Below are 18,505 nucleotides of genomic sequence, written 5' to 3'. Positions count from 1 at the left end.
CTTCATGCTGACAGGCTGCACTTTGGGCAGGGCGAATCTTACCATCCTGAATATCACATTAAATCTTATCCTGAAGTGTTCTTTTTTGGCAGAAGCTCCTGAAATATGCTAGCATTTCAAACAAGTCACGGCCAGTCAGCATCAAGTGTGCATCTTGACCCCCGTCTTCCTGTAGAGCACCACACACAGCCCCCGTTTGAAGCATTTTAACGACCTCACGCTCGCTGCGCAGTCTGAAACTGGGGCTTGCCACTGAAGTCAGGTTGAGATTGAAGGTGATCTGGATAGGATACATAGTGTGGTCTTTTCAACGCTCAAGAACTGTTCTGTGTGAAGTATCAGGAGACTGTTACAGGAACCTCAAGTGTGCATATTGGATCAATTACCTACATGCCATTTGTTATTATGCACTTTAAAAAAACAACAACAACACCAAAAAGACACTTGAGATGTCTGCAGTGCTTTGAGCTGTTCTTTCGTCAGCGGCAGGAAGCTGATCCTGGGGCGTTCACAGGACTCTCTTGGCGATCATCACAAGCTGCAGAGAATCACAGAGACGACGTATTTGGACTGCACTGCCACATGCACCACCTCAATACCCACAGTCACCTTGCAAATGCGGGGACAAGACCTATTTAAAGCTGGGATCAGACTTGTTAATAAAGAGGTCCTTGTCACTTGCAGGGACTCAGCCTCCCAATGCCAACTTCAACCAAATAAGCCTACTGGCTTTAACTATTACATTAGGCCAACGAAAAATCCCTTAATATCTGTCCCTGGCACAGAATCAAATTATTGCTTGAAGAACAAAATTGTTGCTTATTAATCTAAAAGTTTCCTATAAGACTTGTGCATCAGGGCACACAAGATTCTTACCTTCTCCTTAGCTGTAAAATTACCCTGGCCTCAAAGCGACTCCAGTTGGGAATCTGTTACAGCATTATCTTTGCCCCAGGTGTGACTTTGGGGACTATTTAATTGTTCTATGTCTGTTCTGTAGGACTACAGATTTTTTTTTTAATGTTTTCTATAAACTTAAGCATGCCAGGACTCAATTCAGTTGCTTCTGTGAAAACATTGAATGCATTATTTCTACTCACATACTAGTTTTAAATTTTCAATGATTAGGACACTTGTGTGCTGTGACAGACCAACCTCCCTCTCTGTGCTGTTACTGAAAACTAAACTGCCTTCAGGAGAGCTGCTGATCTTCTAACCTTGTTTCCATAAACCATATTATTTCAAATAACGGGAGGGAAGGTGCCTGCGTAGTTCAGTGGGTTGAGTGTCTGCCTCTTGATTTAGGCTTAGGTTCATGAGATCAAGCCCCAAATGGGACAGGCGCTGCACTGACAGCCAGCACAGAGCCTGCTTGAGATTCCCTCCCTCTTGCTCCTCCTCCCTCCCTCCCTCTCTCTCTCTCTCTCTCTCTCTCTCTCTCTCTCTCTCAAAATAAATAAATAAAACAAAAACATGATGGGATGAGAAGCAAGAATTTGGGGCACCTCAGTTCCAATTGGGAAGTGAAAGTTCAGAATGTAGGAGAGAAAAATAAGTCCAAAACCCTCACCCTGTCTTTTCCATACCCCCCCCATCATCACAGTTTCCTCATTTCTGCATCTGTGACGGGCTCCCCTTCCAGTGAGGACTCTCACCATCCCCCATTTTCAGGCTCTACTGATGGCAGGAATGTAGTTGTGGAGCCACTGCCCCGCCCCTGGCTTCTGTTCTTTCTGCGAGGGTCCCTCACACACCAGACCCTCTTCCTGCCCTTGCTTTTTGACCCATGGGATAAGATGGAACACAATGAGGCTGATGAGGAGCAATGGTGGGTTTTCTCTCACCAGGTTAGACTGGCTGGAGGAGAAAGCAGGCATGAGGTGCACATTATTAAATCTTCCGAGTCCCCATTCTTCTGCTCAAAGTCTGAGGAGATAGGAAAGAAGAATAAGAGGGTGGATGGATTGAACCATGACTATCTAAGACTGTCAACTGAATAGAAATTAAATTATTTGAGGAAATAGTGAAGATGTGCTCAAAATTGGGTATAGAAGTAACTAGTATTATAATATTATAAATAACAATATTTATAAATATCCCAGAGAATTGGTGCCTGGTACTGTGTTGACTGAATTCTCCCCACAGCCCTATTGTATAGGTATTAGATCCACCTTTAGAGATGAGGAAACAGAAAGTCACACAGCTAAGTGGCAGAGATAAAGTTCAAATCAGGTTTCTCTGATGTTACTGTAGACTCTCCTTATTTCTATGCTACCCTGTCTCCATTAGAAAGTATGTCTGAACACTGTTGATGGTCATTTTTGTGAAGTAATTTGTCAATAAGCCAAAATTAAATCAATATATTCATTGAACTGGCAATCATACTTTGTGTAGTCTAGCCTAAAAAATACTAGAACAAGCACTAAGCATTTTTGGGGGAATACTGTCAATTTTCCATCAATAAAGAAATTGTTAAATATGTTATGGTATATTCATAGAAGAGAATGTTATGCAGCCATTAAAAAGTGAGAAAGATTGGGGTGCTTGGGTGGCTTAGTCAGTTAAGCGTCAGACTTTGATTCAGGTCATGATCTCAAGGTCCAAGTCCCACGTCAGGCTCTGTATTGACAGCTCAGAGCCTGGTGCTTCCCTCAGATTCTGTGTCTCCCTCTCTCTCGGCCCCTCCCCCACTTGCCCGCATGCACATGCGCTCTCTCACTCTCTCACTCTCTCTCTCTCTTTCAAAAACAAACATTAAAAAATAAAATAAAATACATAAAAAGTGAAAAAGATCTGAATAGAAATATAGGAGAAAGTTCATACATTTTGTTGTAGGAAGAAAGAGAGTACCTGACAATATTTATTGTTTTATCCTATTTTTGTTACCAAATTATGCATGTGTTGATAAATACATACAAAAAGATCTGTTAATAGTAGCAATGTAAAATTAGAAGCTCAATAGAAAAAAAAATGGAAAATAGCTTTAGAGCCTAGAAATAGGGGGGAAATTATATGGATTTCACAATATTAAATTAAAGACTTGTGTTCAGCAGAAAATACCAAAGTAAATGGATGACAGACTAGAGGAAAGATTGCAACGTCTTGTCAGTATGAGAGATTAATATCTAGAATATTCAGAGAGTTCCAGAGGTCAACAAGAAAAGGTCAGAAAACCCAAGAGAAAAATGAGCCAACAATGAATAGACCATTCACTTAACAGAGGACCAGATATAAAACAAGTACATGGACAAATGGTCAAACTCCCTAGTAATTATAGAAAAAAGAAGAAACATAAATAAAACTGGAATGAGATATTACTTTAGCCCCAGCACATTAGTAACAGAAAGTTTGATGGTACCCTGTATTAGCAAACGATGTAGAGAGATAAAAAGTCTTGTCCATAAGGAGAGCAGAAAGAATGTAAACTGGCAGGTCTGTTCCAGAAAGCAAAATGTTTGTACTTACGTTAAATAAGATGTCCTTTGACCTCGTAAAATGCTTCTCCCTCAAGTACATAAGACAGCGTATGCACTACCCTGTTTATTGTGACAGACTTGGAAGCAACCTAGGTGTCCCTGTTTAGGGAAACATGAGCTAAATGTGTCACATGTTTTCTATGGAATAATATCACTCAGCAACATGCAGAAACCTCAAGAAGTGTCGAGTAAAACAAAGACTTACAGCAAAACACTACTTCCAAAAATTAAAAACCTAAGCAAAAAATAGGGTATTTCCAAGGATATGTGCATAATTAAGAACATATAATAAACACATTAGAGTGAATGGCAATGCAGGGAAGGAGCGTGAGTAGAGATGGGAGAAGTGTTGTATTTAACAAGACTGGGCTTGCCTTGAACCTAAGTATCTATGAAGAGAAGAGTATGAGATAGAAATAACTTTTAAGTGGTACTCTGAAAATGTTGAAGTTGGACAGGGAAAGAAATATTTCACTTTCTATTTGTCACTCTTCCGCATTATGTAATTTGTTTTTGCAGTGAATGTGCATCACTTTGATAATTAAAAATGAAAATGTCAAAAAAAAATAAATGAAAATGTCAGGGGCATCTGACTGGCTCAGTCAGAAGAGCAAACAACTCTTGATCTTGGGGTTGTGAGTTCAACCCCCGATGCTGGGTATAGAAATTACTTTAAAAAAGAAAAAGAAAAAAAGAAAAAAGGAAAGTTCACAACTATATGGTCAACTAATTTTTGACAAAGCAGGAAAGAATATCCAGTGGAAAAAAGACAGGCTCTTCAACAAATGGTGTTCGGAAAACTGATGGTGACACGCAGAAGGATGAAACTAGAACACTGTCTTACCCCACACACCAAAATAAATTCAAAATTGGTGAAAGACCTAAAGGTGAGACTGGAAACCATCAAAATCCTAGAGGAGAACACAGGCAGCAACCTCTTTGATCTTGGCTAGAGCAATTTTTTACTACATATGTTGCTGAAGGCAAGGGAAACAAAAACAAACATGAACTATTGGGACTTCATTAAGATAAAAAGCTTCTGCACAGTGAAGGAAACAATCAGCAAAAGTAAAAGGTAGCTTACAGAATGGGAGAAGATATTTGCAAACCACATATCAGATTATTATTCAAAATCTATAAAGAACTTATCAAACTCAACACCTAAAAAACAAATAAACCATCTAAGAAATGGCCAGAAGACATGAATTGACACTTTTCCAAAGAAGACATCTAGATGGCTAACAGATACACGAAAAGATGCTCAACATCACTCATCATCAGGGAAATACAAATCAAAACCATAATGAAATAGCATCTCACACCTATAAGGAGGGTTAAAATTAACAACACAAGAAACAACAGGTTTTGGCAAGGATTCAGAGAAAGAGGCACCCTCTTACACTGTTGGTAGGAATGCCAACTGGTGCAGCTGCTCTGGAGAACAGAATGGCAGTTCTTCAAGAAACTAAAACTAGAACTATCTATGATTCAGCAATTGCACTATTAGCTATTTACCTAAAGGATAAAAAATGCAGATTTGAACAGCTACATGTATTCCATTGTCTATAGCAGCATTATCAGCAATAGCCAAACTATGGAGAGAGCCCAAGTGTCCATCTACTGGTCAATGGATAAAGATGTGGGAGTGCCTGGGTGGTTCAATTGGTTAAACATCTGGCTCTTGGTTTCTGCTCACGTCATGATCGCATGGTTTGTGAATTTGAGCCCCATTTCAGGCTCCGTGTTGACAGTGGGAAACCTGCTTGGGATTCTCTCTCTCTCTCTCTCTCTCTGCCTGTCTCTCGGCCCCTCTCCTGCTCATGCTTTCTCCCAAAATTAATAAAAATTTTTAAAAAGATATGGTGTATGTATACAATGGAATAGTACTCAGACATAGAAAAAATGAAATCTTGCCATTTGCAATAATGTGGAGGGAGCTAGAGTGTATTATGCTAAGTGAAGTAAGTCAATCAGAGAAAGACAAATACCATATGTTTTTACTCATATGTGAAATTTAAGAAACAAAACAGATGAACATATGGAAAGGGGGGCATGAAAAGAGAGGGAAGCAAATGACAAGAGACTCTTAATGATAGAGAAACTATGGGTTAATGGAGGGAGGTGGGTGGGAGATGGGCTAGATGGGTGATGGGCACTTGTTGTGATGAGCACTGAGGGTTGTATGTAAGTGATGAATCACTGAATTCTATTCCTGAAACCAATATTACACTGTAAACTACAGTGTATTTAAAATTTAAATTTAAATAAAAATTAAAATGCAAAAAAGTCACAGAAGATTTGTTAATTGGGAATATTTGAGAAATATTCATAATATATTACCAAGTACAGTGCGGTTACATTTTTTGTTAATTTTACATGACAGCTTTATTGAGATATAATTCTCGCAAAATCCACCCTTTTTTAAAAGTGTACAATTCAGGGGCGCCGGGGGGGCTCAGTCAACTGAACTTCTGGCTTCAGCTCAGGTCATGACCTCACAGTTCGTGGGTTCAAGCCCAGCGTCGGGCTCTGTGCTGACAGCTAGCTCAGAGCCTGGAGCCTGCTTCGGATTCTGTGTTTCCCTCTCTCTCTTTCTGACCCTCCCCTGCTCGCACTGTCTCTCTCTGTCTCTCAAAAATAAATAAAAAACATTAAACATTTTTTAATTAAAAAAGTTTAAAAAATAAATTAAATAAAGTGTACAATTCAGTAGTTTTTAGTGTATTCACAGAGCTGTGCAACTGTTCCATATTTAATTTCAGAACATTTCATCACCTCACAAAGAAACTCAATATACTCCCCATCTCCCCCACCTTCCAGCCCCTGCCAACCACTAATCTACTTTCTGTGTCTATAAATATTCCTATTCTGGATATTTCAAGCAACAAAATCACATAATATTCGGTCTGTGTGTCTGGCTTCTTTCTTAGCAATAATGTTTTCAAAGTTCATCCATGTTGTAGTGTGTATCAACATTTTATTCTCTTTTATTAAAAAAAATTTTTTACTGCTTATTTATTTTGAGAGATAGAGAACAAGCAAGGGAGGGGCAGAGAGAGGAGACAAAGAATCCACATCATCAGTACAGAGCCTGAGACGGCTTGAACTCATGAACTGTGAGGGCTTGAACTCATGAACTGTGAGATCATGACCTGAGTCAAAATCGAGTCAGATGCTTAACTGACTGAGCCACCCAGACCTGGCTTTTGTTTGAAGTGTTTGTTTGTTTATTTATTTATAAAACAAACAAACAAAAAAAACCAAATAACTACTCAGGATCAACTGGAATTGACTGGCTTTTCTTTCTTTTTTTAATAGTTAATTGCCAAGTTGGTTTCCATATAACACCCAGTGCTCTTCCCCACAAGTGCCCCTTTCCATAATAGTCACACCCGTTCCCCTTTCCCCCTCCCTCTTCTGGCTTTTCAACACCAAACCCAGGGTCTCTGGCCCTGGCTGGAGTGCCCTGCCCCCAGCTTCATCACCCTTCAAACTTCACACCTCAGCCTGGGCATAAAGTGACTTCTGTGGCCTACAAAGTGGCCCTTGTTGATATTCACGGCAGGCCACAGGCCATGCCAAATGACCCACATTTACTTGCCAAAAAACCGGACGCGGCAGTGGATGCCATTTATTTCTGCTATATTTTCCACTCCCTTACTCCAGGATAATGTCTATCACTTTCATCATAAGGATTTTATCTTTCTAAGAAATGCTTTCCGAAAGACGGATTGCTAAAGTGCACATTCATACTCCTTCAAAAGCTGGGACTGCCCTGCACTATGCCCACTCACAGCGTGTGGATCATTTTACCCTGGACGCCAATGAAATCCTCCAGATTTGAGCCACTTGGTGGCGAAACATGAACCGTGGGCACTTCCGAGCAGTGGAGCTGAGCAGACATTTATAGCTCTTAGGAAACTTGAGTTTGACGCATAGTTTAGCTGACTCGTGAATCAGAATTATCAAGGACTAGATTTCTTTTGTCTGAGGCAAGAAGATGACAATTAGAGCAACCATCTCTGCGCGCGCTCCCGGAGAGAAAACACAAAGAGAAGAATTTACAATGACTCAGCCCGGCCCCGCGGCGGGCGCGGGGCTCGTGAACAATGGAGAGTCACAGCGGGGTCTCTCAACCGGTCCCCCGGCGCCGTCTACACCCGCGGGGCCGCTCGCGGCAGCAGGGACACTGGAAAAAAGTGACTTATTTCTTAACCCTCTTCTCTTGCTTTTTAACCTAAAATGCAGAACTAGCTCTTAAGATTATGGTATAAAGATGATGATTTTGTAAAATCCACAGGAGCTTTGAGACCTGAAAGCACAGGCTTTCAGGCTTCATTTCCAGGGAGGGTGTCACCGCAGTCGCAAACAACGGACGCCAGGAGACCCCTAATCTACCCTCGTCTTACCATGCGGGTGAGCAGGAGCCTGCACACGTTTTCTTACCTCGTCTGAAAACTATCCTGAAAAAAGGAACTAGAGCCCCAAATAGCAAACCTTTGCCTCCAAGCCAGAAAAGAAGGGTTCGCTGAAGTTGGGGGAGACCAGCGTGGATCCCGCAAGACAAGAATTTGCAGGGGAACAGGGTCTCAGGGGTGAAGCTGGCCGGAGGCCTGATGGTTTGGAGATCATGGGGGGGGGGGCGGGAGGGGGGATGCAGTCAATTGTCTACCCCAAGATGTGTTGAGTTTGGGATTTCTTGTCCGTGGTTCAGTTGCTTTCAAGGAATATAGCAGCTGCAGCCAAAGTTAGAATATCAATAGAATGTTTGTAATGCCCTGGTTTGTGTTGTCACCGTGTTTGCTAGTGGGTAGGATGTGAAGGGCCCCTTCCCAGGCAGGCCAGCTTTGTACATTTCCACCAAGTTCCCCCAGTATCCCAGGGTAGGCCAGGGCCAAGCCACCTAGGCATTTCCAGGGCGCCCCAGTGCAGCCCACGCGGTTCCTCTGGGTTGTGCCCTCTCCGCGTGTGGACTGGAGTGGCACCAGGGCCCCAGAGGACATGCTCTGAGGAGGAGGGAGTCCTCCCCGTGGCGTTCAACCCACACCGGCCAGATGCCCAGCCCTTGATGTCTGAATGACCCTGCACCTAGGTGCCCAGGAGAGATTCCCGCCAGCCTAGAAGCCAGGATGCTCTCCAAACTCAAAAGTTACCCCTCTAAACCTCTGTCCACGCCTCTGAGAACACACTCACCCCATACATTAATACCCTGAACCCCAGATACACTAATACATGCAAATCCTCTTTTCCTACAGCTGAGGGTGATGACTATGCCTTTTATGTGGTTTACTATCCAAAGCAAGACTTTTGAGAGGGAAACAATGATTGCACCCAGACAACAGAAGAAAAACCTTTTGGGAGCAAACCAGCATATTGGTCACCTTAGGAGATTTGAGCAATTTATCTAAAGTCAGAAAACATTCTTCACCCCTTACACTCTCCTAGTGAAAGGGAAGGAGGAAGAGAGTGAAGCAGGTGGAGGTGCAATTTTAAAAGAAAATAAAGCCCGGGCACCTGGGTGGCTCAGTAGGGTAAGTGTCTGACTTTGGCTCAGGTCATGATCTCATGGTTTGTGGGTTCCAGCCCTGCATCAGGCTCTGTGCTGACAGCTCAGAGCCTGGAGCCTTCTTCGGATTCTGTATCCCCTTGTTTCTCTAACCCCTCCCTCACTTATTCTTCCCCCCACTCAAAAATAAATAAAACATTTAAAAATTTTTAATAATAAAAGAAAATAAAGTCTGATTCAGCACCACATTTTGAAAAATGTCCTATTTCATAAGGAACACTTGGACCTTGTTAGTGTATTTTGCACTGCTTTTGTTAAATACTTGAAAATTTATTTGTACACGCTGCAACAATTTCTGTGGACATCAGCAAAGCAGGGTCACCAAATGTTGCAAGGGCTGTGGAACTAGCCTCACTGTGCTAGACTGACCTGACAGTGGTATTTCTTCCCCACCCCCTACCCTCACTCTGGGATTCTCTCTGTGCATTATCTTTATGTATATATATGTTTAGTTTATATCTTTATATACATATGTAGTATAGTAATTACTTACATATATACAGATTTTGAAAACAGATTTGTTTTCTAGCAGTGGCATCCTAGCTGCCTAGCTATGGGCAGCCAGCAATAGCCAACCAATTTTTTTTTAACAAACTTGAAAAGCACATACTATGTGCATGCATCCTGAATTCTAAGTACTTTACATATATTCACACATTTAATCCTCACAACAACCTTATAAGTATATTGTTATCTTTCCCGTCTTACAGATAGGGAACCTGAGGCAGAAAGGTTAAGTAAACTGCCCAAAATATTGTTAGACCCTAAATTAACAACCATTATTTTCGCTTGCCCACTTCCATTCTGGTAACCTAGGAATGTAACTGGATAAATCTGTTTAAGAGTCTGTTAAAACAATCCCACCTGGAAAAGGCAAAGTCAACAGGTGAAAGGCATCTAGTCACTGCCCTGCGGGACCATCAAATGCTCTTAGATGGTGATTGGTTACTCTGGCCTATATAAACCCCGAGTTTCTGCTCAGCGGGGCGCTCTTACGAGGAATTGCACCTGCTCCAGAGGGGTCGTTTGGCCGAACTAAAATAAACATCTAATAACCACCTCCATCTGTGTCTGTGGATTCCATTCTCGGTGACTCGCATTGGGAAATAGGGTCCCACAATATCACCTCTAATAAATTGTGCAGATGAGATGGGGACCCAGGATTAAAATCTCAGCCGGGGTCTAAGTACTAAGCACTAAACTGTACTGATCTGACCTATGAACACTTCATAAAGGCAATCGGAGTGGTCTGGATTAATTAGGCTCATTTGCTAAATTCCTTAAAGATGTGTCTTACTGCTGCCCATACCTCTTCTTTTTTTATGTTTTTCTTTTTTTGAGAGAGAGAGAGAGAGAGCGAGCGAGAGAGTGAATCTCAAGCAGGTACTATCAGCACAGAGCCCAATTTGAGGTTCGACCCTATGAATCATGAAATCATGACCTGAGATGAAATCAGGAGTCAGTCACTTAAGTGAAATCAAGAGTCAGACGCTTAAGAGCCACCCAGGTGCCCCCCCCATACCTCTAATAACTGCCCGCGTCAGGCATGCCAGAGCAAAGCTTCCACTAGGATTCGCCCCAGTGGTAACAACTTCCGCAGTGTGACTTGGTCTTCTTTTTACCTAACCTTCAGCTTCAGCTAAACTAAAAAACAGTAGTTTGAACTTCTCTGCCTTGGCATTTTCTCTGGGCTTTTCCCTGTACCTAGAATGCCTCCCAAGACAACTCTCACCACTTGACTTCTTTTACTAACACCCCACCTACCTTCAGGGCTCAGATCAAACTGGCATTTTATTGTCCCCCAAGAAAGAAATTCTCTCTCTCCTCAAAGCCTGAAATTCGAAAGCCTTTCTTATCTGCACCACTCACATACCTACATATCTTATCTTCCCTACTCAGTCAGCAATTTCTTTCCCCCACAACTCTTAGCACAGCACATTTTCACATAAATAGTTCTCAGTGAATGTATAGCACCACATTGTTTGCCCTTCATCCATCCTCTGTTAAATATCTGCAAAGAAAAATGATGTATTGATGATTTCGAAAAGAAAAGACTTCCTCCTTACAAAAGAACTATGATTTTATTCAGATATCTGTCCCTCTCTAGTTCTGGAAGTAGAACCTGATCTGTCTGAGCCAGTGCTACCCAATAGAAATATTAGGCAAGTGGTATGTATAATTGAAAATTTTCTAGCAGTTACATTTAAAAAGTAAAAATAAGCAGGTAGATATAGAATTGTTGGATCACTGTGTTGTATACCTGAAACTAATCTAACACTGTATGTTAGCCAGACTGGAAATGAAATTCTTAAAGATTTAGTCAATGCAATCTCCCATCTAAATCAATCAATCAATCATAAATAGGTGAGGTCAATTTTAATACATTTTTAACCAATTATACCCCAAAATTTTCATTTCAATATGTAATCAATATTAAAAACATCGAAGAGATACTTTACTTGGGAGAGACAGGGACAAACGTTTTGGAATCTGATGAGTATTTTACACTAAGAACATATCTTAATTCAGACTAGACACATTTCAAGTGCCCAGTATCCACAGTTTTCCAGTAGCTTCCATACTGGACAAGGCAGGTCTGAGCCCATCACCATCGCATTCCAGTGGCAACAATATTGGTTTAGGAGTGGTAGGCCGGAGACCTCAGCTGGACCCTTAGACTGAGGCAGAGGATTTACAGTCCCTGTTTGGGAGAGTTGTCTGCCCGCTGGTAGGGACCAGGGAAGCCTGTAGCTCTGATGGCCTGGCAGCCTTAGTGGGAATCATGCTGGAACCATGAAGGGAAAGTGGCGGGACTGGTGTTAGGATGACACCAACGTTGAAGATGATAGGAGTGGGCAGACAGAAAAAAATCTGTGTTCTTAAAGACATCAATGGGCCACTGAGCACACAGGGCCCTGAGCTCACCCCACCTCTGGTTATGAAAAATAACATCCTCATGTGGCTCAGTCAGTTAAGCATTGGCTCTTGATTTCGGTTCAGGTCATGATGTCATGGTTCATGGGTTCAAGCCCCACATCAGGCACTGTGTTGACAGGGCAGAGCCTGTTTAGGATTTTCTCTCTCTCCCTCTCTCTCTCTCTCTGCCTCTCTCCCCTGCTCATACCTGCTCTCTCTCTCTCAAAAATAAATGAATAAACATTTTAAAGAAGAAGAAAAAGAAGAAGAAGTAGGGCACCTGGGTGGCTCAGTCATTAAGGTCATGATCTCACGGTTCGTGAGTTTGAGTCCCACTTCAGGGGAGCTCAGGCCCCACTTGGGTAAACGCCACTCCTCTCTCTCCCTCACTCTCACTCTCTCTCTCTGCTCCTCAATCACTTATGCCCTCTCTCTCTCTCAAAACTTTTTTTCTTTAATTTAAAAAAGAAGAAGGAAAGTAATAAATGCCCCTTTTGTTTAAGCCAGACTGAGTCAGAGTTTTCTGTGGCCTCCGAGAACATCCCAACATCAGAGCCAACCCTTCAAGCCAGGTCTGCAGGCTTCCCTGGACCCAGGCTTCACTACCAAGATGCTCCTGAAAAAAAGATTTTTAGCTAGTTCTCTTGGCTACCTCTTAGATCCTGCAGGAATGGGGGTGGCAACTACCAATGGATTAGAGGTAAAGATCCGAAAGACATGGGTGCTTGTGAAAGCTTCCCCACCCGCCACGCCGCCCGCAGGTACAGCAGTTCAGCTGCAGCCATTCTCCAGGCAATGAGGTCCCTCCGCAGGGCAGCTGCTGCTGTATTACGTGCTCAAGCGAGCCAGCACAGGCTCTGTCTGCCAGGGCAGGCGCTTGTCACAGCCTGTCGTCACCTCTCCTGGAACCCATAGACCCTGGGTCTGGCCCAAAGCTGGACAAGAAAGAGCCTTTTGCCAGGAGGCAACTCAAGAAGCCACCCTTCCCACCGTGATAGGGCAGCTTCTGGAAGGTTGCTGAAGATAGGATCAGATGTCCTGGGTCAAGGGCTCGTGCAAGAATTTGGAGGAAAGGTTAGAAAGACTGACAGGATCACCAACAACTACAGAGCCATAAACTGAAGAGGGGAGCAAGGGAGATGACTGGAAGATGCCACCCAGGAGTTTAAAGTGCTCGTAAACTCAGATCATCGTGTGTTGCTTGTAAGCAGCAGTGTGTGAATGGACCTGCTGTGAGGCAGTTTGCTCACAGCGCACAGGTCCTCGCCCCCAAACCTACACTTAGCCGGACCTGCCTCCCATCCGTCTTGGAGAATACACATTGTGTGCCAGCGGGTGAAAAACTGGCAACGTGGGACAGGGAGGAGAATGTAGCTTCGGGACCAGAGATCTGCCACTCGGTGCTGTGTGACAGTGAACTAGCCACAGGCTCTGCGAGGCTCAGTTTTCATGTCTCTGAAATGAACATTCGGTATCAATCTCATAGCTTTTAAAGGCCCACATTCTAAACTGCATGTGGAATCCTTGTAGGCTAGTAAGTGCTGTAAATGTTCACTGTTATGATTTCCTTTCCAAAAAAACAAAAAACCCTGATGATTTTTCATACCTGGAAGGTACCACTCACCTATGAATACTGCTTCTGAAGCACATGTGACAAATATAAGCGTTTCTAATAAATCACATGTTCCTACAGCATTATTCTTGTCAATTACTTTCTCTCTGTGCCTCTGGTTCCTGATTTATAAAATGAGACCTCAAATACTTGTCCTGCACCTGCTGGGGGCTGGAGTGACAGCCAAATGAGGTTATAGATCCAAAAGGCTCACCCTCAAAACATTTATAGCATCTAACTGCAAAACAGCTTGCCAGAGTATAGGGTCCTATGACTGTTTTATGAAACATTTCAAATATTGCAAAGTACAGAAAATAATAATAGTACATATTACCATGTGTTAAATCTGATGATATTCATAGGGGTGTCATGATTTTCTGTACTTTTCAATGTTTGAAACATCTTCTACAACAATTTTTTAATGACAATTTTTTTAAAGACCCGAGTCAAGGATCAGCATCTCTGGGATACATTCTTTGCCTTCGAACCCTTCACTTAATGTTCCATCCCCAACATTAAATTAGATGCTGTTTCTCTGTATCTCTGTGACACTCTGAAGTGACTTCTGCCCAATTATTTATTACACTTCATTATAATCTTGTTACCCTAGGTTCCAGCTTTCGGAAAGCAGGACCCAGGCCCTTATCTTGGTCTCCTCATCAAGTTTCATGCCTGGCTTATTGTGGGGCTCAATAAATGTTTCATAAATGTTAACTATTTGTAAATTAATATGAAGGAAAGACTGGGTCCTCTCTAAGCCTTCGTCAACAACCAGAACCTCCTCTCCTCTCCAAGACTGGTTTATTTCACTCTTTCTCTTTTGTACTAGACATACCTTCCTCTGAATGTTGTAATTTTAAGTGTCTAAGAAAAATCTGATAGCAACAGATCAAAGAAGCACTGTGCTTTGGTACATATTGCTATACACAATGGTTGTTTTACCCTGAAAAGTATCTTCAAATCTCATCTCCAAGGTGATGACATTTAGAGTTGGGGCCTTTGGGAAGGTATTAGCCATGAAAGAAGAGCCCACAACTGGTCTCAGGGCCCTTATTAAAGAGACCCCAGAGAGCTCCTTTGCCCCCTCGGCTACGTGAGGACATGGCGACATGACGTGAACCAGGAAGAGGGCTCTCATCAAACACCAAATCTGCCACCATCTTGATCTTGGAATCCCCAGCCTCCAGGACTGAGAGAAATAACTGTTTATAAGCCATCCAGTCTATGGTATTCTCTTACAGCAGCTCAAGTAGACTAAGACACACATACTAAAAATGCAAAAGAAAAGGCAATCAGAACATCACTCATTCTCTAGATATTCAAGACTGTAAATACAGGTCCGAAAAATATGAAAACTTTCTAATATTGATAATCCAACAAAGCAGTCCCATGGCATGCTTCCTACTGAGAGGACAGAAGGTTTACAGACATTGAGATTTATATTGTGTGGTCCATGAGAACAAACTCCTTTTGTCAGGCTCCTTGCCCTTTTTCTTATTACAGTTAGGCTATTCAAATAGTATGACTGAAATAAGATAGTAGAGTCTGTCTACAACTATCCTATAGAGAACTGAACTTTTTTGATCACTGAAACTGCCCTTCCAAATACACATTTAGCTGAATACTTGTTCTCCGTTTTATTATAAACAAAGGCAATTGTCTTTAAGGTTAAAATTAATGTTAAAAACCCCACAGTTAGTTCTCTCACACTTCCTGAAGTTTCCCTACTTTATATTTAAGCAATCTATTCCAAATTATCCGAGACAAAAAGCTGGTATATCCAGTTATGGGTGTTTTATTTAATGTCCTCGCTCACCTTTCCGGTCCCATCTGCTGGCCCTCCCTTGCCACGCCCTGCAAGGCAGCCATGCTGAGTAAGTCATTCTCTTTCTGATCTTGCCTTTACAGATACTGTTTTTTCAGCCAAGATTAAAATGTCTCCACTCATCCATTGAGATTCAGGTCCATTGTCACCTTCACTAGAGGACTTCTCCGAGTACTCCTTAATCCACCAGTCATTGTACATGCCTCTATTTTAATACCCACTTTGGAATTAGCTTATTCCATGACTTCTCTCCTCTAGTACCCTGAAAGCCCCTAGCAGTCTAAAACTATAATGTACTCATCTTTGTGGTCCAGATGTCAAATATGGCACTTGACACTGAATCAATGCTTAGCAAACGAATGAATGAATGCGTGTATATGACACAACAAAACTGTACTTTTTTTTAATGTTTTTTATTTATTTTTGAGAGACAGTGAGAGCAGGGGAGGGTCAGAGAGAGAGGCAGACACAGAATCTGAAGACAGGCTCAGACTCTGAGCTAGCTGTCAGCACAGAGCTCGATGTGGGTCTCGAACCCAGAAACTGTGAGATCATGACCTGAGCCGAAGCCAGACGCTTAACCGACTGAGCCACCCAGGCGCCCCTAAAACTGTACTTTTAAAAAAATGTATATTTATTTTTGAGACAGAGAGAGTCAGAGATAGAACAGGACAGGGTGAGGGTCAGAGAGAGAGGGAGACAGAGTCCAAAGCAGGCTCCAGGCTCCAAGATCATGACCTGAGCTGAAGCCAGACGCTTAACTGACTGAGCCACCCAGGTGCCCCAACAAAGCTGTATTTTAAGTCGCTGGTCATATGCCACTAGGAACTTATAGCCAAATGGTTAACTAAAATGCATAGACACCACAAGAAGAAGCATTTAATCAAGTTTTATTTAAGTTCTACAGGAGACTGCTGGTTTTGTCTGCCCCCAACAGTGGTGAGCCAGCACACTGGGGGTCTTTGTTCTGCTGAGTCTGTGACACTGTGGGGCTTCCAGGGTTTGGAGCAAGCTCAGTGCAGATGTAGTAATGTTTATAATGATGAGGGACTTTGTTGGTTGAAAGCCTACTTGCTCATCATGCCCTGTTTGAATCCTGCTGTTCTATTCCCAAACTGCTCTGTTCCTACGGGTTTTCCAGATACTGTAAGCCAGTATGTATATTAAGTGGAGCAGAAGGGAAAAAAGCAACAGCCAGGATGCCAGAAAAAAAATTATAGGTTACAAAATAAGGAGGCATCAGCAAGATTAGCTACACCTGGAACTCTACTGGAGCCCACAGGATTCAACCACCTGCTTTCAAACAGTAGTCCAACTAGGAGAATGGTCAATATGCCACTTTATAAGTATGAATTCTTTGAAATTATTCTACAGTCTATACAGTGGTATTTTTGGTTTATAAAGACATTATTGTATCTAAAAACATACTTATTCGAATATTGTATTCAACATGCACACTAGCTGGGAGACTTGTAATAGTGCAAAATGACTAGGAAATAACCTCAGTGACTTTTTTTAAAGTTTATTTATTTATTTTGGGAGAGAGAGAGAGAGCACGTGCCACGCATGCACACACACATGTGGGAGGGGGTGCAGAGAGAAAGGGAAAGAGAATTCTGAGCAGACGCCACACTGTCAGCACCAAGTTCGGGCTCAAACTCATGAACTGTGAGATCATGACCTGGGCCAAAACCAAGAGCCCCAGGCGCCCTGAGTGATTTTTGTTAAGCTGGCAGGATTCAGGGCAAGGAGAGGCCTGGGAGCATGTAGAACTGGCCCTGGAGCATGCTTTGTGACTATTAGCAAGCTGCTAGGTTTCTAGGTCTGATTTCTAAGATGATTTATTAAGAGTGTCATCATTTTCAGAGGCCCTTACTGGCTCTGTCAGGGGAGCATATGACTCTTGATCTCAGGGTTGTGAGTTCAAGCCCCACAGTGGGTGTAGAGATTACTAAAAAAAAAATTTTTAATCTTAAAAAAAGAAAAAGAGGGGCATCTGGCTGGCTCAGTTGCAAGTACATATGTCTCTTGATCTTGGGATCATGAGCTCCAGCCGCATGTTATTTGTAAAGATTATTTAAATAAATAAAACTTAAAAAAAATAAATAAAATCATCATGTTCAGGCAATGGTTCTCAAAGTGTGGTATAGGGACCAGAAGAATCCCTTGGAATCACCTGGAAACTTGTAAAATATGCAGATTATTAACCCCCCACTCAGACCAAAGAATGAGAAACTCTGGGGCCCAGCAGTCTATGTTTCTGACCTGACCTCCACCGATACAGATGCATTCTAAGGTATGAAAACCTCTACTCTGAAGCGCTGGGAGCTCCTGTTAATTTCTAGAAGTAAATTGGGATTATAGTGTCAGAGAATGGAAATACTGTGATGTTTAATGTGTATAATAACAGTGGATAGCCGTAAACTTCAGTATGTTTCAAATTAGCATTAAGCTTTTCTTTGAATTGGACTAATCATTAAAAAGTCAATAACAAAGTGATCAAATATACAGAGTATATTTGCAGAGTATCATTGAGAGAAGATTGCAGGCTATCCCAACTTCCCCACCATTCTGAAATTTGCAAAAATACTTTAGAAAAATATTTGAGCTACTGTCTCTTGAAACTTCCCTAGAGCAGTGCCTCAGGCCAATTTCTAGTGGAACGGACATTCCTGCTTATCAGAAAGCACTTCTTGTGTCTGCAAATCACAAATGGAGATGGGAAGTTGGATACTGGCTAATTGGATTATCCTCCTGTTGATCAGCTTTCTTCAAAATGCCATGGCAATACACACTTTAATTATAAGTGGTGCTGATTTGTATGTTAACTTGCATATGGCTTTCTAGTCTCTACATATTTATATGCAGGAATCCCAAAGGCCTGGGGCAGGAATGTTAGGCTGCCCAGCACAGTTAAATGGCAAACATTCTTTACAGGTCTGTGGACCCTATCCATTTCCCCTCTGTCTCCTAATCGTAAACCGCCCACTGTCCTAGTTGCTGGACTTGCCCTCCTCCAACCCTTCAGCAGACACAGCACACTCCTACAACAATGCTTCTTATACTTGAATGGGCATACAAATCCAAATCATCTGAGTCCTGCTAAAATG

The 18,505-nt window shown here is 42.2% G+C and overlaps 1 long non-coding RNA gene across 1 annotated transcript in view; it reads right to left on the bottom strand.

The window, feature by feature from the left end:
• Positions 1 to 473: 473 nt before the first annotated feature.
• The window catches only part of LOC115297084, a 20,272-nt gene continuing 2,240 nt past the window's right edge, over positions 474 to 18,505 (bottom strand). The window contains exons 2-3 of the long non-coding RNA XR_003911259.1: positions 1,845 to 1,926; positions 474 to 538 (exon numbers count right to left, since the gene is read on the bottom strand). This is a non-coding gene — a long non-coding RNA (uncharacterized LOC115297084). The remainder of the gene's footprint in view (positions 539 to 1,844; positions 1,927 to 18,505) is intronic.

Source organism: Suricata suricatta, chromosome 7 (assembly GCF_006229205.1).
Source record: "Suricata suricatta isolate VVHF042 chromosome 7, meerkat_22Aug2017_6uvM2_HiC, whole genome shotgun sequence".
In the NCBI taxonomy this organism is placed as follows: domain Eukaryota; kingdom Metazoa; phylum Chordata; class Mammalia; order Carnivora; family Herpestidae; genus Suricata; species Suricata suricatta.
The sequence above is the reverse complement of the archived record's forward strand: the minus strand, read 5'-3'. Positions and strand labels throughout refer to the sequence as shown.